Here is a 21622-nt window from a genome sequence, read left to right as displayed (position 1 = left end):
AATAAATTTTAAAAGACTGAAAGCATACAAAATATCATTTATGATAAAAGAATGAAACTAGGTATCAATTAACAAAAGAAAAACTGGAAAATTCACAAATAGTAAAAACTGAATAACATCATCTTAAACAACAAATGGTTCAAAGAAGAAATCACAAGGAAAAGTAGAAAATACACAAATTAAAACAAAACACAACACACCAAAACTTATGAAATATAGTGAAAGCAGTGTTAAGAGCCTAGGTTATAGATATAAATGCCTGCATTAGGGACGCCTGGGTGGCTCAGTTAGTTAGGCGACCTACTTCATATCAGGTCATGATCTCGCAGTTTGTGAGTTTGAGCCCCGCATCGGGCTTTGTGCTGACAGCTCAGAGCCTGGAGCCTGCTTCAGATTCTGTGTCTCCCCCTCTCTCTACCCCTTCCCTGCTCACGCTCTGTGTCTGTCTGTCAATAATGAATAAACATTAAAAAAAAATTTTTAAATGCCTGCATTAAACAAGAAGATCCCAAATTGACATCCTAAGTTTATACCTCAAAGAACTAGAAAAAGAACAAGCTAACTCCAAAGCTAACAGTAGAAAAGACATCAAAAGGTTAGAGGGAAGATAAAACAGAAAATGAAACAATAAAATCAACATAATCAAAAGCTAATTCTTCGAAAAGATCAGCAACTTGACAAATTTTTAGTTAACGTGACCAAGAAAAAAAAGACTTGAATTACTAACTTCAGAGATGAAAATGGGGACCATTCTACAGACCTTAAAAATGGAAAGGGTTATAAAAGAAAACTATGAAAAATTGTACACCAATAAGTCAGATAACCTAGATGAAATGGATATGGTCCTATAAACATACAAAGTACCAAAACATTCCAGAAGAAATAGAATATTTAAACGACCTGCGACAAGTAAAGACTGAATCACCAGTCAAAACTTCCCACCCAGAAAAGTCCAGGACTACATGACTTCACTGGTAAATTCTACCAAACATTAAAAAAATAATTAACAATCCTTCTAAAACTCTCTCAAAATCCAGAATAGAATTATTTCCTAACTCATTCTGTGAAGCCAGGATTACCTTGATACCAAAACCAGGTAAAAACATTCCAAGAAAATTACAAATACAATGTAAAAATGCTCAACAAAATACTAGCAAACATAATCCAACAGCATATTAAGAGGATTACACATATGACAAACAGCTTTATTCCAGGTGGGTCAACTAGAAAAATCAATCAATATAATACACCCATTAAGGAGAAAAACCATATGATCATCTCTGTTGATGCAAAAAAAAAAAAAAATGCATTTCACAAAATCCTACCATGATAAAAACACTCAAACTAGGAATAGAAAAAAACTTCTTCAACATAAGAAAAAAATGTTATGAAAACCACAGAGTTAGCATACTCAATGGTGAAAGACTGAAAGCTTTGCCCCTGAGATAAGGAACAAGAGCAGAATGCTGCTCTCTTTTGCCACTCCTATTCAATGTTGGAATGGAAGTTCTAGCCAGAGCAGTTAGGCAAAAAAATAATAATATCATTAAAAAAAATTTTTTAGGGGCGCCTGGGTGGCGCAGTCGGTTAAGCGTCCGACTTCAGCCAGGTCACGATCTCGCGGTCCGGGAGTTCGAGCCCCGCGTCAGGCTCTGGGCTGATGGCTCAGAGCCTGGAGCCTGTTTCCGATTCTGTGTCTCCCTCTCTCTCTGCCCCTCCCCCGTTCATGCTCTGTCTCTCTCTGTCCCAAAAATAAATAAACGTTGAAAAAAAAAAAATTAAAAAAAAGAAAATTTTTTAAAGGAAGGAAAAAGCCATTCAATTTGGAAAGAGTAAAACTATCCATTACAGATGACAAGTCCTATATAAGAAAACCTAAAGAACATATACACAAAAATTATTAGAGGTAATCAACAAATTCAGCACAAAAGTCAGTTCTATTTCTGTATACTAGTAATGAAATAAAAAATGAAAAACTTGAAAATGAAATAAAGAAAACAATTCTGGGACATGTGGGTGGCTCAGTCAGTTGAGCGTCCAGCTCTTGATATCGGCTCCAGTCATGACCTCCTGGTTCGGGAGATTGAGTCCCGAGCTTGGGATTCTCTCCCTCTCTCTCTGCCCCTCCACTACTTGCACTCTCTCTCTCAAAATAAATAAATAAACATTTATTTTAAAAAAGAAAATAATTCCATTTATTATGGCATCAAAAAAATATATACCTAGGAATAAATGTCTAAGAAGGTATAAGCATTGTACACTGAAAACTGGAAAAAACTGAAGGAAATGAAAGACAAACATAAATGGAAAGATACCTTGTCCAGACATTGGAAGACTTAATATTGTTATGGCAATACAACTCAAACAATGGACAGAGTCAATGCAATCCCTGCCAAAATCTCAATGGCCTTTTTTTCAGAAATAGAAGAGCTGTTTCTAAAATTCATATAAAGCTTGCCCGTTTCTGCTGACATGTGAAGATCATGGAGCCGTGGTTCTCTTCCTTACAACAAGAAAACTGAAAGACAAGACCTCTTCTTAGATCCACCAGAGAAATGAGGTCACAGGATAAATCACTGTCCTGAAAACTGGAGAGAAAGGAGTACAGGGAGAAACAAAACCTAGAAGCAGAAACCCATGCTGGAGATATTATTTCTTTTCACAAACCATACATACAAAGACAAAATAGGATGAATATCTAAACTGGTCAAGGCAAAAAACCACCAACCTAGAATTCTCTATCAGTGAAATTATCCTTCAACAGTAGAGGAGAAATAAAGGCTTTCTCAAACAACAACAGAGGGAATGTGTCACCAGCAGACCTGCCTTGCAAGAAATATCAAAAAAAGTTCTTCAGAAAGAAAATGACATAGATAAAAAACTTGGATCTAGGAGCATCTGGGTGGTTCAGGTGATTAAATGTCTCTCTTTTTTTTAATTTAAAAAAAAATGTTTATTTTATTTTATTTATTTTTTTTGAGAGAGAGCGAGAGCTGAGGAGGGGTAGAGAGAGAAGGAGACACAGAATCTGAAGCAGGTTCCAGGCACTGAGCTATCAGCACAGAGCCCGACGAGGGGCTTGAACTCCTGAACCATGAGATCACGACCTGAGCTGATGTTGAATGCTTAACCAACTGAGCCACCCAGGCACCCCTAAAAGTCTGACTCTTGATTTCAGCTCAGGTCATGATACCAGGGTTGTGGATCGAGCCCTGCAACAGGCTCTGGACTGCACATGGAGCAGGTTTAAGATTCTCTCCCCTCCCCCACCCCTCTCCTCCACTAGCACTTTCCCTCTCAAAATCAAAAACAAGTAACAAAACTTAGATCTACGAAAAGACCACTAGAGAAGGAATAAATGAAAGTAAATTTTTTTTCTTTTTCTTAATAGATCTAACAGCTAAGTATTGGTTCAAAATACCAATAGCAACAATTTATTAGGTGACTACAGCTTGGATAAGTAATCACAAAAATGTTATGAGAGACAGGAAGGACGAATTGGGACAACTGTTATAAGACACCAACACAAACCATAAAGCAATATAGTGTTATTTGGAAGTAGACTTAGATTAGTTATAAATGTATAAGACAAACTATTATAACGCAACCACTAAAAACATTTAAAAATTCATATGCAATTGCAAGGAACAACAAATAGCCAAACACAATCTTGGAAAATCTTGAAAAACAAAATCAGACTTCTACTTTCTGAAATTATTTTAAAGTCACCACAAAACTACAATAATTAAACCAGTGTGGTAGTGGCACTAAGACACATATATAGATCAACAAAATAAGAGTCCAGAAACAAGCCTATTCATCTATGACCAACAGATTTTCAAGAAGAATATGCCAAGGGCATTCACTGGGGAAAGATCAAACAGTACTAGGACAACTGGATACCCACATGCAAAAGAATAAAGCTGAACCTTAACCTCACACTGTAAAACTCGAAATAGATCAAAGATCTAACTATACGAGCTGAAAGTATCACACTCTTAGAAGATAGACAAATGGAGGCGCCTGAGTGGCTCAGTCAGTTAAGCATCTGACTTCAGTTCAGTTCATGATCTTATAGACTGAGCTCTGCATCAGGCTCTCTGCTGTCAGCACAGAACCCGCTTCGCATCCTCTGTCCCCTTTTCTCTCTGCCTTTCCCCCACTTGCTCCCCCCTCTCTAAAATAAAGAAAAAGAAAAAGAAAAAAAAAAGATAATTCATTAAAAAAAAAAAGTGGGGCACCTGGATGGCTCAGTCAGTTGAGCAAGTAATTCTTGATTTCCGCTCAGGTCATGATCCCAGAGTTATGGGGATAAAGCCCAATACAGGCTTCGAGCTGAGTGTGGAGCCTGCTTAAAATTCTTCTCTCCCTCTGCCCCTCTCCCCCACTCATACTCTCTCTCTTCTCTAAAATTAAAAAAAAAAAAAAATGGGAATGAAAACTGGTGCAGCCACTCTGGAAAACAGTATGGAGGTTCCTCAAAAAACTAAAAATAGAACTACCCTACGACCCAGCAATTGCACTTCTAGGCATTTATCCATGGGATACAGGTGTGCTGTTTCGAAGGGACACATGCACTCCCATGTTTATAGCAGCACTACCAACAATAGCCAAAGTATGGAAAGAGCCCAAATGTCCATCGATGGATGAATGGATAAAGAAGATGTGGTATATATATACAATGGAGTATTACTCGGCAATCAAAAAGAATGAAATCTTGCCATTTGCAACTACATGGATGGAACTGGAGGGTATTATGCTAAGTGAAATTAGAGAAAAACAAAAATCATATAAATTCACACATATGAGGACTTTCAGAGACAAAACAGATGAACATAAGGGAAGGGAAACAAAAATAATATAAAAACATGGAGGGGGACAAAACAGAAGAGACTCATAAATATGGAGAACAAACTGAGGGTTACTGGAGGGGTTGTGGGAGGGGGGATGGGCTAAATGGGTAAGGGGCATTAAGGAATCTACTCCTTAAGTCATTGTTGCACTATATGCTAACTAAATTGGATGTAAATTAAAAAAATAAATAAAGTTAAAAATAAATAAAAACAGGGGCGCCTGGGTGGCGCAGTCGGTTAAGCGTCCGACTTCAGCCAGGTCACGATCTCGCGGTCCGGGAGTTCGAGCCCCGCGTCAGGCTCTGGGCTGATGGCTCAGAGCCTGGAGCCTGTTTCCGATTCTGTGTCTCCCTCTCTCTCTGCCCCTCGCCCGTTCATGCTCTGTCTCTCTCTGTCCCAAAAAAAATAAATAAACGTTGAAAAAATAAATAAATAAATAAATAAAAACAATAAAATAAAAAAATAATAAATAAAAAATTTTTAAAAAGGTACAAAGTAACAGATTTGGTGATAACATAGAAAAATGAAAACCCTAGGGGCACCCGGGTATCTCAGTCAGTTAAGCTGATTTCAGCTCAGGTCAGGTCATGATGTCATGGTCATGAGATTGAGACCCCAGTCAGGTTCCATGTGGGGCTCTGCACTGGGCTACATGCTGGGCATGCTAGGCTCCATGCTTAAGATTCTGTCCCTCTCCATTCCTCCCTCCCCCTCTCCAAATTAAAAACCCTTGAACACTGCTGGTGAGAATCTAAAATGGTGCAGCCACTGTGAACAACAGTTGGCAGATCCTCAAAAGCAAAATGTAGGGGCCCGTGGCTGGCTCAGTCAGTAAAGCATCTTGATCTCAAGGTAGTGAGTTCAAGCCTCATGATGGGTGCAGAGATTACAAAAATAAGTAAATAAGCTTAAAAAAAAAAAGGTTTTAAAAAAAAAGTTAAATGTAAAATTACCACATGACCCAGCAATTCCATTCCTAGTTACATAACCAAAAGAATTGAAAACCAATACTCAAACAAAAACTTCTACATGAATGTTCATACGAACACTATTGACAATAATTAAAAGATGGAAACAACTAAAAACATCTATGAACTGATGAATGGACAAACAAATGGGGTATATCCATACAGAATATTTTTCAGCCATAAAAAAAAAATGAAGTACTGATACATACTACAACATGGATGGACTTAGAAATCGTTAAGCTAAGTGAAAGAAGCAGAAACATTTTATATGATTTCATGTTACAAAATAACCACAATAGGTAAATCCAAAGAGAAAGAAAGCAGATTAGTGTTTTCCAGGGGGTATGGAGAAAGAGGAACAGGGAGGAACTGCTTAATAGGTTTGGGGTTTTCCTTTGGGGATGATGAAAATGTGTTGGAACTAGATAAAGGTTATGGTTGCAAAACACCATGAATGTACCAAATGCCACCAAACTATACACTTTAAAATGGTTACTTTTACAAAAAATGAACTACTGGGACCTCATCAAAATAAAAAGCTTCTGCACAGCAAAGGAAACAATCAGCAAAACTAAAAGACAACCGAAGGAATGGAAGATTTTTGCAAACAACATATCAGATAAAGGGTTAGTATCCAAAATCTATAAAGAACTTATCAAACTCAACACCCAAAAAACAAATAAGTCAGTGAAGAAACGGGCAAAAGACATGAATAGACACTTCTCCAAAGAAGATATCCAGATGTCAACCAACACATGAAAAAATGCCCAACATCACTCATCATCAGGGAAATACAAATCAAAACCAAAAGGAGATACCACCTCACACCCGTCAGAATGGCTAACATTAACAACTCAGGCAACAACAGATGTTGGCGAGGATGCGGAGAAAGAGGATCTCTTTTGCAGTGTTGGTGGGAATGCAAGCTGGTGCAGCCACTCTGGAAGACAGGATGGAGGTTCCTCAAAAAACTAAAAATAGAACTACCCTAAGATCCAGCAATTGCACTACTAGGCATTTATCCATGGGATACAGGTGTGCTGTTTCAAAGGGACACATGCACCCCCATGTTAGCAGCACTATCAACAACAGCCAAAGTATGGAAAGAGTCCAAATGTCCATCGATGGTTGAATAGATAAATAAGATGTGGTGTATATATACAATGGAGTATTACTCGGCAATCAAAAAGAATGAAATCTTGCCATTTGCAACTACATGGATGGAACTAGAGGGTATTATGCTAAGCAAAATTAGAGAAAGACAAATGTATGACTTCACTCATATGAGGACTTTAAGAGACAAAACAGATGAACATAAGGGAAGGGAAGCAAATATCAAAGCAGGGAGGGGAACAAAACATAAGAGACTTAACTATGGAGAACAAACCAGAGGGTTACTGGAAGGGTTGTGGGGGGGGGATGGGCTAAATGGGTAAGGAGCATTAAGTAATCTAATCCTGAAATCATTATTGCACTATATGCTAACTAACTTGGATGTAAATTAAAAAAATAAATTAAATTAAAAATAAATAAATAAAATGACTACTTTTACGTCACATGAATTTTACCTCAATAAGTAAGAGGGTACTGAAACTAATAACATCTTATGAAAACAATTACCCAAACATGTCAAGTTTTTGTACTATTTCTTACTTATCAACTAAAAATAAAACTGAAATATTTCTTTTTTAAAAAATTTTTTTTAATGTTTATTTATTTTTGAGAGAGACAGAGACAAAATGTGAGTGGGTTAGGGGCAGAGAGACAGGGAGACACAGAATCCGAAGCAGGCTCCAGGCTCTGAGCTGTGAGCACAGAGCCCGACATGGGCTGTAAGCTCAAACTCGTGAGCTGTAAGATCATGACCTGAGCCTAAGTCAGACGCTCAACCAACTGAGCCACCCAGGGGCCCCTATGTCTTTTTTTTTAAGTTGTTTTTTTTTTTCCATAATCTCTACCGTGGGGCTCAAACTCACGAGCCCAAGATCAAGAGCTGCACACTCTTCCAAATGAACCAGCCAGGCACCCCAACACTAAGATATTTCTTTTTTTTTTTTTTTTTTAAAGTATACTTCACACCCAGCATGGGGCCCAAAAAGGGCTTCAACTCACGACCCTGAGATTAAAACCTGAGTGAGGGGCGCATGGGTGGCTCGGTTAAACATCCAACTTCAGGTCAGGTCATGAATTCGAGGTTCATGCCTGCTTGTGGTTCTCTCTCTCTCTCTCTCTCTTTGTCCCTCCCCCACTCACTCTGTTCTCTTAAATAAACTTAAAAAAAAAAAGATGCTCCTGACTTTTTTCTAAATCACAATATTTCTCTGGAGACAAGAGTAGTATTATATATAGGGGGTGCCTGGGTGGCTCAGTCAGTTGAGCATCCGACTTCGGCTCAGGTCATGATCTCACAGTTCCGTGAGTTCGAGCCCCGCGTCGGGCTCTGTGCTGACAGCTTGAGGCCTGGAGCCTGCTTTGGATTCTGTGTCCCCCTCTCTGCTCCTCCCCTGCTCACACTCGGTCTCTCTCTCTCAAAAATAAATAAGGATTAAAAAAAAATTTTTTAAAGAGTATTATAGAAAGCTTCTCAAACATAATTTATTCACAGACTTATTTACTATAAAATCTAAAAGATTAAAAAAATTTTTTTTAATGTTTATTTTCGAGAGAGAAAGAGAACAAGCAGGGGAGGGGTAGGGAGAGAGGGAGACACAGAATACGAAGCAGGCTCCAGGCTCCAAGCTGTCAGCACAGAGCCCTCCCTAGGCAGGGCTTGAACCCACGAACCATGAGATCATGATCTGAGCCAAAGTCAGAAGCTTAACCGACTGAGCCACCCAGGTGCCCCTAAAAGCTATTTGTTAAAAGCTGGAAGAGGTGGCTAATTTAGACACCATGAGCAAAAAGTTCAAACAAAACCTGAAAACTCAGCTATCCCAAATTACTTCAAATTTTATACCTATAAAGCACAATACAAAAATTTCCTTTAGTTATTTTTCACAATCACTTTTACAAAATAGTTTCAAGTTTTCTGACTTGCCGTGTTACCCAGTGTAAGCACTATTTCCCTTCTAACAAGGATTTCCCTTTCCTATCTGACATTTAGGATTAAAACTTTTCTGAGTCAATCTTCTCCTTTATTTCTTGGTCTCCAGATATTACTAGTTGTTTCTTCAAAAGAGGCTTTAGAGGTTAGAGATACTTGAACTTGGCATCCTGTGTCTACCACTTACCAACAATGTGAATTTCGGAGCTAGCTACTTTCTTGGTCTCATTGCCCAATCTGTAAAATTGTAGTAATAGCCACACAGCAGTGGTTTGTTGTGAGAAAAAGGAGACAATGTGTCCAAAGCAGTTAGCATACTGCCCATTACATAAACAGTCAAACTGTCATCACTGTTATGACTATTCTGTGTTCTCACCAAAAATTCACTAGAACAGGCCCTGCCTGATTGTATCATTAGATTATGTCTGTACCTCCTCAGCTGGCTTTCTTCATTCATATCTTTTAGTATCCCAAAGGATTCTGCACATCACCATCAGATTTGCCTTCAGACATACAAATGCATGCTGTTACTCCCCCAGCCTAAAAAACCTTCACTGGGTCCCTACTTATTGCCAACATGAAATCTAACTTCCTCTGCCTGCCTTTCATTACCCTCTATTAACAACTGTTCTCAAACTTTTGTGTATATCTGGAATGTTTGTTAAAATAGATTGGTAGACCCCACCCCTACAGTTTCCAATTCAGTAAGTCTAGAGCAGGCCACAAAATTTGCATTCATAATAAATGTTCAGGTGATGCTAATGGTGCTGGTTGGGGAACCACACTTTGAGGAGTCCTGCTCTTACATATGACCCCATTCTGCCTCCTTAAGCTTATTTTTTCCTACTCCCTAACTGGCCCACACAGCTTTGGATTAGTCTTTTCACAGGCTGCACCCAATTCCCCCTCCCTGCTTAGCTCTATTGCCTGAAAACACTTTCCTGCTTACCCAAATCGTATCTATCTTTTAAACCTGTGGTTCCCAGCACTGCCTGCACATTATAATCACCTGGGAAAGCTTTTTCACAAACTATGGACTCACCACCCCTGAGATTCTGATTCAACTGATTCTGGGAAAAATTTCCCCAAGTGATTCTAAACAGCTGCCAGAGCCAAGATCCACTACTTTACCTTCTATCTGATTTCCATTAGAATTATGAACTGAATGTTCTTCCCTCCTAATTCCTACAGTATTCCCAGATTATACCAGGTTTGCACCTAATTACTTTTCACGTTGTATTACTCTCAACCTTCCATTTTAAGTCTTGTTTTTCCAAATAAATATTATTATCTTCAATTTCTATATTCCTAAAGCACAAGTATGGTGAATACACAGTAGGAACTCTGTGGTTACTTCTTCATTGATTATGGATTCAAATTAGAAGTCAGAGCTTTAAACTATTTCTAATTTATCCCAATTAGGAAACTATGCTCTCTCTCTTTCTCTCTTTCAGGGGAGGGAGAAAGAAGAGTAACACTTTAATTTTTTTAACTTTATTTATTTTGAGAGAGACAGAGACAGCGTGAGTGGGGGAGGGGCAGAGAGAGGGAGAGAGAGATGATCCCAAGCAGGCTCTGTGCTGCCAGCACTAAGCCCAACATGGGGCCCGAACTCACAAAACTCTGAGATCATGACCTGGAGTCGGACCAAGAGTCGGACTCTGAACCAGCTGAGCCACCCAGGCACCCACCTCTTTTCTTTTTTTTTAAACACCGTTTTGCAATAAGCTTACTTTGTTATGGTGATCATTTAACTCTTTCTTTCCCCAATAACTAAATTGGAAAGAAAAATACTAATGTATCAAATGCTGTGGAGAATAAAATGATTAATAGCATCATAAATGGCTTCACAATTGCTTCCTTACAGCAAATAGCCTTTTTTGAATTCATTAAAGACTGTTTCAAAACAGTTAAAGAGAATCAAAGCACACATATTTAAAGATGCTGAAGCTCTGAATAGTTCTATGATTTGTTTTCTCAACAGATGTGCATCCTTCAAGCCCTGAATTTACCAGATGCATATTAAATTAATCCATACTTTTAGTTTTACATAACACTCCACTCTAGCTTTATACAGTACCACATACGGCAGAATTCCACTGTTGCTTTATGACATTAAATATTAACAAATTATCTCCACTGTACAAAAAAAAATACAGTAAGATTCATTTTAATGCAGCTGAACGTGTGCTTACTAAATACAAGCTATAATATCTTTGTTATTTTTTAATTGGCCGATTTCTATCTAAAATGTGAAAAACGACAAATTTGCTCTTAACTAAAGATCCAGTGACACCCGGTACTTTAAGAAATACACACTCAACATTTCAGAAATTAACTAGGAATTCAACCAAAATCTTGAATTCACTACTGTAGTATAGAATTTCTAGAAAATGTACTTTTTACAAAATCATAATTTCTTCATTCACTAAAATGAATGAACTTGTGTATTATAAAAAAAGATGACTGGACTGGGAGTCTGGAGATACGTGTTCCAGTCTGACTCTTTATAGCTAGATCATCTTGAGTGAGTCACTTAGTCTCCCTGTACTTCAGCAATCTCCACTAAAAAGTGAAAGGGTCTAACTAGACCATCTCTATGTTTTCTTTTAGCTTTATGATCCCATAATCAATGAAAGTCAAGAAACACAAGCATTAACCAGATGGATCCCATTAAAAACAAAGTGAGCTTACACCCTGATTGATTTGGAGAGCATCTATCTCTACAAAGTGTAAGTGCTTTCACACAGATTGTCCCTTGGGTCTATTATTAATTAACTAGGTGAAAAAGCAAATTAAAACCTACCAAATATGGAGTTTTTAAACAGTTTTTGCATCATACCTCAGATAACCAGAATATCTGAAGATCAAAATACCAATTAAGATTAAGATGTTTTGGATAATGTAAGGTGTACACTCTAAGTCCAGGAAAGGATAGTTAATAAAGCGAACTGAAAGCTTATTCTAGTTAACAAATACAACTTAGAGGGCACTTGGGTGGCTCAGCCAGTTAAGCATCTGACTCTTGATTTTGGCTCAGGTCATGATCTCAGGATTTGTGAGACTGAGTCCCATGTCAAGTTCTGGGCTGACAGCAAGGAGCCTGCTTGGGATTCTCTCTGCCAGTCTCCCGTTCACACACATGGTCACTTGCTAGCTAGCTCTCTCTCGCTCTCACTCTCTCTCAAAATAAATAAACATTAAAAAAACGAAAAGCAAAAAACAGGTGCCTGGGTGGGTCAGTCAGTTAAGCGTCAGACTTCAACTCAGGTCATGATCTCACAGTTCATGAGATTGAACCCTGCATTGGACTCTGCACTGACAGAGTAGGGTCTGCTTGGGATTCTCTCTTAGTTCTCTGTCCTTCCCCCCACCCCATACGTGTGTGTATGTGCTCTCTCAAAATAAATATAAAAAAAAACAACAACAGATTTTTAGGGTGGTAAAAACTCTTCTATATAAAACTGTGGATACATATTATTATGAGGTTGTTAAAACCCACAGAACTATATGACACAAAGAGTAAACTTTAACGAAACTACAGTTAATGTTATCAATATTGGTACATTAATTATAACTAATGTACCACACTAACAAGAGATGTTAATAATAGAGGAAATGGAGGGAGTGCAGTTTTGTGGATAAGGAGAGATATGGAACTCTATCTGTTCAATTATTCCGTAAATCTAAAACTGTGAAAAAAAATATTTGAATAAAAAAAACTGGGCATCCACATCTCAAACAGTAGACATCACTAGTGAAATTTGAGAAAAATTAAAGAAATTAACGTGAAATAAAATCTAATTTAAATCAATTCATATAAATTTAAAAAAAATTTCAATCTCCTTGCCTTTTTCCTGGCATTGGTTATATCCCTGCTCACTATCACTTACATGAGAGAGTGACCTCTAGGAAATGGAGAAAAAAATCCAGCTAGGAAGCTGCTTCACCACAGGTATGGTTAGCAATTTGGGATGAAGAATTAAAATGAGATCCAGTGATTATCATGGGTGCACATGTGCACACACACACACATTTTCACGTGACTCATTAATACCAGAAGACAAAACGTATTTATAAGCTTATTAAGAGGAACATAAATGCATGGTATTTATTCAGAGGCCCGTAGTCCTCAACACCCCTTTTTCTAGGTTAGAAAACGTAAGCCAAAGGGGCACCTGGGTGGCAGTCAGTTAAGCATCTGATTCTTGATAAAGGCTCAGGTCATGATCTTGTGGGTCACAGGATTAAGCCCCACATCTGGCTCCATGCTCAGTACGGAGCTTGGGATTTTCTCTCTCCCTCTCTCTCTGTCCCTCCCTTGCTCCTGTTCTCTCTCACTCTCAATATAAGTAAACTTAAAAAAAAAAAAAAGTGTAATCTATAGAAATCAATGTGGGTCCAATGCTATTGTTCCTTGGAAAATTTACCTGTTATTTTGATGAAGCCATCAAACCACGTTGTTTTGACAGGCTTACCCGGCACCTAGAGGTGTTGGTAGTACCAAGTCCTCTTGGATGGCAAAGGCAATGGCTACCTGTTCACTCAGCTTCTCTGGCCAAGGCAAAATCCAAGAGAATATCCCTTTCCCCAATATGTCTATGCCTCCATTGTGATGGGTTAGCAATTATTGAAGAACAATTCCCATCCCTGACACCCCAGCCCTTGCCATAACTACACTGCACACTTGGAGCTTCTGGTGAGGAACAGACTAAACGATACAGGGGCAGTCCATCAGTGCTCCTACAATACCAGAATATTCCTGCTGTAGATAAAACATGGCTCTCTTCTATCCAGATTGGTCTCTCTTCAGGCCATTTCTAAGATACTACACTGGTACTACTTTATAGTTTCTCAAAGATGCTTGGGTATTTCTGGTCCATGCCAGGTGCCAAGTACTATAACCTAAACAAGTTATGGTCTTTTCCAGCTCAGTAAACCCAAAAGCCTACCCTCAGGATTTATTAAGATCCAAACTGAAAAATGGCAAGTATGTGCCCTATGAAGTGTATGGTGCCATTCAGATGAAAACAATAGCAGCTGGTATATGGTAAGGCCAAACTCCCTGCTGAAAGCCTAAGGTTAAATAGACTTATCACTAAAATGAAAAAATCCTCAGCAGAAACTTCTCTTCTGTAAGTGGCAACATTAAGGACTAAAAAATATTTATTCTGTATCTCCATTACCTAATTTTTTTAAAGCAACTTCCACCAACAAGTATTTCTGACAAAAATGGTTTATTAAGTCAATGATGACCAAGATACAAGAAGCTACTTAATAGTCAGGTAGTTTAAATTACTTTTAACCATTGTCTATGATCTTTTTGTGTAACTCAATATAAATATGCAAGTTCTATTAGTTATATGTTCATTGATATAGCTGAAATTATATAACCTAAATCTACTGAGGATTTTTAGTTTTGAAAAATAATCTGTTGAATTCAAAGCCATAAAACATGAAGGGGTGAGGGAATAAGGAATCTGAAACAGATGGCATCTGATTTTTTTTTTCCTGAGTCCATCTTGAACACAATCCCAATAATGTCAAAATCCAATTTAGCTCTCCAAATAAGTAATCCACATACTTAAAATGGTAATTCTGAAGTAAATTCACTTTTTCCCCCTCCCAGCGTCTCAAAGTTTCTATCTTAGGCAGAAATGAGTAGAGATAAGAAAGATGTTAAAAAGAGAAAAACTATCATTCCACAAATTCTACAGTTCTTTCATGAAAATCTACTTCCACTTATCTAAAGCCATTGAAGCAGTTTCTACCAAGACTGGCGATATTAAAGTTTGTCTATGATATCAGCTGTTTTTTTCTTTATACAGTGATTATTTATCCTTATTAGAGACCAAATCATATCTGCAGAAAGTAATATACTTTAAAATAGGAACAAGCTCTGGAAGAATATTCATTTGGTTTGAGTAAAGCACTGCTTGGCATTTTTAAAACATTTCCACGGTAACTCTTTCACTACTAATTTGGCAGCACTGATAAAATTAACTGCACTTTGTTCCTTACATGATTCTCGTATGTGGTATATAAACCTTCCCAATCTTTCCTCAAACTTTTTGAGATCATCCAAGAGATGTATACTGAAAAAGGTTTAGTCATTTTTAGATTTCCTGACAAGCAAATTTCCTAAAGGACAACTGCAAAGATCCTTGGAATGGCCACATACTTTGAGTAGAAAAGCTCACTGAGAAGTGTCCTAACGGTCTGTATATATCCAGCCATTTTTCAATTTGACCAACATTTATTTGGTGCCTGTTATGTAGCTGCAATGGCAGATAAAATTTAAGATAGTATTTCTACTTCAGAGAGCATGCAATATAGTTAGAGAGTTGTTTTTTTTTTTTTAATGTTTATTTATTTTTGAGATCATGACCTGAGCCGAAATCAAGAGATGGGCGCTTAATCAACTAAGCCACCCAATGCTCCACAGAGTTCAGAGTTTTATTTAAAAAAAAAAAAAAAAAAAAAAGTTGAACTCTGTGAACAGAGACACGGGAAAGAAATTTATTTGAAAATTTCTCTTAAAATATGTAAAACCTATAAACCACTCTAAAAAGTGATAATGAATTACAAACTTTATACCCACTTTCCACACATAAAAAATCTTATTAAAGCAAATGATTTGACTTATACTGAGTATAAAGTACATTTAAAAATTATTAACTACAGCTGACATTACAAAGCAAAACATATTATTTGGTAATCTGATACAATGGGTTACGTGTAACTGTATCATTTTAAATCTATAAAGTGATCAATATAAAGACAGTTTCTGAGATTTAGTTCTATATTCTCATCATGAAGGCTTTAAAGGCAGAAATTCATTCCATTTTCACTTGTTTTACAGAATTACACATAAGAATTCTATAAGTACTGCTAATAGTTTAAGTCTAATTAAGATGAGTCATGCTACTGATGTTGATGTTAATCTTAAAATCACAACTATTTTCTAGTTTATGCCCCAATTTTAATTCTCTGCAGAGACATATGAACTTAATCAAAATATCTATGTGTTGTACGTATGGAAGTGATGAGTTACTATATTGTTCACCTGAAACTAATATAATACTGTATGTTAACTAACTGGAATTAAAAACTTTAAAAACATTTATATACATTATTTTTTCTTAATGTTTATTTGTTTCAGAGAGAGAGTGAGCGAGCAGTGGGAGGGCAGAGAAAGAGGGAGACACAGAATCTGAAGCAGGCTCCAGGCTCTGAACTGTAAGCACAGAGTCCGACACAAGGCTCTAACTCATGAACCAAGAGATCATGACCTGAGCCGAAGAGGGCAGCTTAACCGACTGAGCCACCCAGCCTCCCCTGTACATTACTCTTTAAATATCTTTCTATCAATCTACACTAGACACATTACAAATCTGAGAAAAATCTGAAACAATATTGCTCACTTCAGTAAGTGCATATACTGTCCTTTATTTAGAGTTTAAAGAAACATCTGATCATTGAATTTCCTGCTACTTATGATCAATTTCTAGAAGCCATTGAAAGCCCTGTTGTATACATATGCTTTTGCAATATTATCCATTCACTTCCTGTCTCAAACCTCATTCCACAAAATTGTGCTACCTTGACTGTGTGAGATTAATGATAATAACTGATCTTTCAGTTAGAAGGTGCTTCCATTTGAAGTGAACTGTTCTTTAAATACAACACACACACACACACACACACACACACACGCTCTTAAAATACTGGTAAATTTTTTTACTCATTCTGCTTACGAAGAAACTAAATCTCTGGTAGGTCCCATGACTTGCCCAAGGTCAACAACTAGCCAGTGGCATAGTCTGGGTTCAATCCCAGATTTACCTATCTCAAAGCCAATACTTCCACTTGACCACAATTATCTCCTTAAAAGATTAAGAGACAGGCTCAAAAGCAGAGGATCTAGTCTCTGAACGTTTACCTATCTATTCTGGGACATCTATTACCATAGTACCTACAATTCAGTCGCTAATTGAAATATAAATGAAGAGGGTCTTTCTGCTTCATTTAAACTAGAACAGGCTTACAGGCAGATAAACAGATTGGAAAAAGAGGCTTGCCTCAACATGTCTCGCCTAGACCTCTATATCTATATAGTTCCCCCAACCTATTTTTTACAAACATATGCATGTCTACCAAACAAGGCTATACCCGACCAGCTTGTAGTTTGGTGCTTTTCCGTACTGCACTTTTCTAAGACAATTTATACCAGATTCAATATCGAGCTGGGATACCTGGTTAAATATGCCATTCTGGCACTTTCCAAACATTTGAAGTATCATTTAGGGGCAACGAACCCAGTTCCACCCTCTCATATACGCTGTGATGTTTTACCACTTGGGGGTACCGCTCCGATAAGGACTCTGGGGCGAGAGAGCAGTAAAGGAAGAAGTGGAGGAAGCACACGGAAGTTGGGTGGAGAGAGGTCTCCTTACCCACTCTTCTGCCCTAGCTCAGCCAAGGGCGGCTCCCCGCGGTGCCCAGCCGACTAACAACCCCCCACAACCCTGAAAGCCGTGCTCCGTTTCAGGAGGGTAGGCAAGGGAAGCAAAGAATTGCCCTAACCACTCTGACGAGGTCCATGCTCCCCTTTTGGCCCGAGGATGCTGCCCCTTTCAGAGCGAATCCTCCAGGGGGCAAACTCCCGGTCCACTCCGGCCGAACTCTGCATCCGAGGGGGCGCCTCCTCCACAACCTCGAGCTGGCCACCCGACACTCTCTGACAGCGGGGTCCCCCAAACCCTCCATTCCACCCCCGCTAGCCGCCACACACACGCCGGCCTGCGCCCCACCCAGGATCTCCGCCGGCCCCCTCCCCAACCCGGAGAAGGGCCCCCCACCAGCCCCTACAGACACGCACACCCTCAGGCTCCTGCCTCCCGGACCCCATCGAAGCCGGAGTGAGTACCTGGTCCGGCGGTACTCAGAGGCGCAGAAGGGGCGGGCGCGGTCCCCTCCCGGAGGCTCCGAGTGCTTCTCTACCCACCCGCAGCGGTGGCTCCTCTCTTTCCCAGGAGCGGGAGGGAGGAGAGGTGCGGGAGGGGAGGGGGAAAGCGAGGAGCCAAGGGGCTATAGAAGCCGAGCCGGAACCACTAGTTCTGGCCCCACCCTCGGCCGGGCGCAGAGTACACTGGCGCTCCCGATAGGACGAACTTAAAGCAGGCAGTGAGAAATGGACACCATCACTTCCGGGTTATCCAGGCTACGGCCCCTCCCTAGCAACCGCGTGGGGTTGCTAAGCGGAAGTACCTTCAAAGACAACCACCCCCATTTCTTTTGGGACTACCAGAAGGTAGCTAGGAGCGGGTGCTCATCTTTGGCGACACCCTTTTACCTTTTGCTCCTGGTCTTAGACGAGACACACTCTTAGCTACCAGAGACACGCAGCCCAACTTGCTTTTCCCTTCAGCTGCGGCACCCCCCGCCAATCTCCAGCCACTGTATACACCTGCTCCCTCCCGCCCCGAGTCCCAGGCCGACCTATTGGCTCTTCCTAAGGCTCTGTCTGGTCCCTTGTAGGAGTTATTTTCTGGCGATTTAGCAAGCATCTCCCTCTTGTGGATTTTCAGTTATGTTTCAACTGGTTTTAAAAAGTCTTCAATGCTACGAAAGCTTTTTCAGGCACTTGGTTCTCCTGTGACAGCCTCTGAAACCGAATGGTGAGAAAAGTTTTGTCTTCACCTCTCTTCTGTGAGGATTGCACACGTTTGTGTACGATCTGGAAATAACCTCGCTTAAATGGAGGAAAAACAACGATTGGCTATCAATCGAGTAGAATAATTCTGATCCTTAAAAATGAGAAAAGGTCAAAAGAAGCCAGTAATCAAACTGGGAAAGGAGGAAGACGTTTAATCCTCCACTCAAAATAAACTTTCATACCTACACTGTGGAGAAGGAAAATGTTAGGAGACCTCATTTATTCTTCTGTCAGGGTGATCTGGGTTTTGAAAGTATTTGAGGAAACTATGGGCTATCATGAAACCCAATATGATTAATCATATATTTAGAAAATTGACCCGTAACAGGGGTGTGTTGAGGTGGTTTAGTGGGTTAAGCATCTGACTTCCGCTCAGCACAGTTTGAGTTCCAGACCCATGTAGAGCTCTGTGCTGACAGCTCAGATCCTGGAGCCTGCTTCAGATTCTGTGTCTCCCTCTCCCTCTGCATCTCCACCGCCTGCACTCTGTCTCTTTCTCTCTCTCAAAAGTAAAATAAACATTTAAAAAAATAAAAAGAAAATAAGAAAGAAAAATGATCCATATCAGTGGTAGTTAAATATTCAGAGAAATGTAGTTGAGCATTCAGAAAAAAATTAGCACAAATCTTGGATGGACTTTCTTATCTTGAATATGTCTGCTTAAAACAGTAAAGCTTGGGGGCACCTGGGTGGCTCAGTTGGTTAGGCATCCGACTCTTGATATCGGTTCAGGTCACGATCTCAGGGTTGGTGAGTTCAAGTCTCTCACGGCACAGAGCCTACTTGGGATTCTGTCTCTCCCTCTCTCTGCCCCTCCCCTGCTCTCCCTCTCTCAAAATAAATAAATAAACTTAAAAAAAACAAAAAAAGGCAGTAAAGCTTGAGTAGCTCCTGAATCTGTTCTCTATTCCATGGCCGTGAATGTGCTTGCAACTGCTGGCCTCATTTTATTGGTCATGATAGCCTCTTAGTCACCAATATTAAACTGTTGTTCACCTCATCTGAGGCAGAGGAAATGAGCTCTGGTAACTTAAAAGAGAGCAGGTCTGTTGGTTTCCTGTACACATGAGATGGCATTAAATTGATTTACCCTAGACAGTTCAGCAAAAGCTTTAGGAAATCACTTGAGAATCAAAAGTCAGTAGTAGGTGGTTTACCCTTGCCATGGACATGCAAATATGTGAGAGTATACACACACAAAATTTTCAAGTGGAATCTGAATACACCCAGTAACTAGTAATTGCTTTTAAAGGAGTGCCTGGCTGGCTCAGTCAGTAGAACATGCAAGTTCAAGTCCCACGTTGGGTATGGAGATTACTTAAAAAAATAAAAATTAAAAAAACAAAAACAAAAACAAACCTGGCTGTAGGTGGGTGACAAGTTTTAAACCTGTTACCATGACAAAATAGATGATAGTATTTCAATTGCCAACAGAATAAAAAATTTAATTAGAAAAACAAATAAAACTATTGAGCCCAATGAGCAATGATTTATCTAAAACTATGATGGACTTAGATGTCTCTAAACCTTAAAACATGATTATGGTAAATGTGCTCTATAGAAAGAAATACTTTATTGGGTAGTTAAGATTAAACGTGGTAGTATAGAAATGCAGGTTCTTGTGCATCATTCATTTTTCCCACTGCCTGAGGAAATGAGTTATTAAAGCATTCATTTAAATCCTCTCTTGGGGCGCCTGGGTGGCGCAGTCGGTTAAGCGTCCGACTTCAGCCAGGTCACGATCTCGCGGTCCGTGAGTTCGAGCCCTGCGTCGGGCTCTGGGCTGATGGCTCAGAGCCTGGAGCCTGTTTCCGATTCTGTGTCTCCCTCTCTCTCTGCCCCTCCCCTGTTCATGCTTTGTCTCTCTCTGTCCCCCCAAAAAATAAATAAACGTTGAAAAAAAAAATTTAAAAAAGATACGTGTGATATAAACAATAGAATGTTTAGCCTTAGGAAGAGAAGGCTAAAGGCTAAAGATGTAATAGCTATCTTGAAATACCTAAAGGTTGTAATGTGGAAACAGTAAGTTGTTATGAGTTATTTCAAGGACAGAACCAAGTATAAGAGGAGGGGAATTAGAGAAATTCTAATTTTTAACTCATAACATTTTTCATAATTAGAGTTTCCAACTAATAAAACAGTTCACCTAATGAACAGCTGTAACTGGCTTTAGTTGAACAAGATGAGTTCTTGTTCAGTGAAGTTTTGATTCAGTAAGGATCTCTTCCACCTCCATATGCTATCCTCAAAGGTAAAAAGAACCGGGGCGCCTGGGTGGCGCAGTCGGTTAAGCGTCCGACTTCAGCCAGGTCACGATCTCACGGTCCGTGAGTTCGAGCCCCGCGTCAGGCTCTGGGCTGATGGCTCGGAGCCTGGAGCCTGTTTCCGATTCTGTGTCTCCCTCTCTCTCTGCCCCTCCCCCGTTCATGCTCTGTCTCTCTCTGTCCCAAAAATAAATAAACGTTGAAAAAAAAAAAAAAAAAAAAAAAGGTAAAAAGAACCATTATAACAATTTTGGTTGGACCAAGGCCCAGCTGAACATTCGATTTTTCCAAAAGTGAATTAGCATGACATATTCTAAGTACAGTGAAATCTGTAAGCAGTGTGTGTATATATATATATATATATATATATACACACACACACACATATGGAAAAGTTCAGTTAATTTAGGCTTTATTTTCTGGTTTTTAAAAAAATAAGCATTTGTCCATAAATAACTCTTTGAGCACACTGTACAACTCTCACTACAGTATTGCTCTTCCTTTGTGAAATTAGATAAACACAAAATACATATGATCCTCACAATGTTCAAAAATCCCAGAAAAGTAGTTTTAATCACTGTTTGGCAAAGATATTTACACTAGTATTAATAATTTTAACAAACCATGGGGTGCCTGGGTGGCTCAGTCAGTTGGGCAGCTGACTACAGCCCAGGTCATGATCTCACGGTCTGTGAGTTCGAGCCCTGCATCCGGCTCTGTCCTGAGTGCTCAGAGCCTGGAGCCTGCTTCAGATTCTGTGTCTCCCTCTTTCTCTG

The 21622-nt window shown here is 39.3% G+C and overlaps 1 protein-coding gene across 4 annotated transcripts in view; it reads right to left on the bottom strand.

Annotated features, from left to right (window-relative positions):
• The window catches only part of CSNK1G1 (casein kinase 1 gamma 1), a 165479-nt gene extending 147526 nt beyond the window's left edge, over positions 1 to 17953 (bottom strand). For 3 of the 4 annotated variants that reach the window (XM_047074965.1, XM_047074967.1, XM_047074968.1), the window contains exon 1: positions 17794 to 17952. The gene's annotated coding sequence lies outside the window, so the exon portion shown is untranslated. Of the gene's footprint in view, positions 1 to 17793 lie in introns of all 4 variants that reach the window. The other variant, XM_047074966.1, reaches the window with a different exon arrangement.
• Positions 17954 to 21622: the final 3669 nt, after the last annotated feature.

The sequence above is a fragment of the Lynx rufus genome, unplaced genomic scaffold (genome assembly GCF_022079265.1).
Source record: "Lynx rufus isolate CCGP_SWC_20201006 ecotype Redwood Valley unplaced genomic scaffold, mLynRuf1.p SCAF_13, whole genome shotgun sequence".
NCBI lineage: Eukaryota > Metazoa > Chordata > Mammalia > Carnivora > Felidae > Lynx > Lynx rufus.
This window is presented reverse-complemented; position numbering and strand designations above follow the sequence as displayed.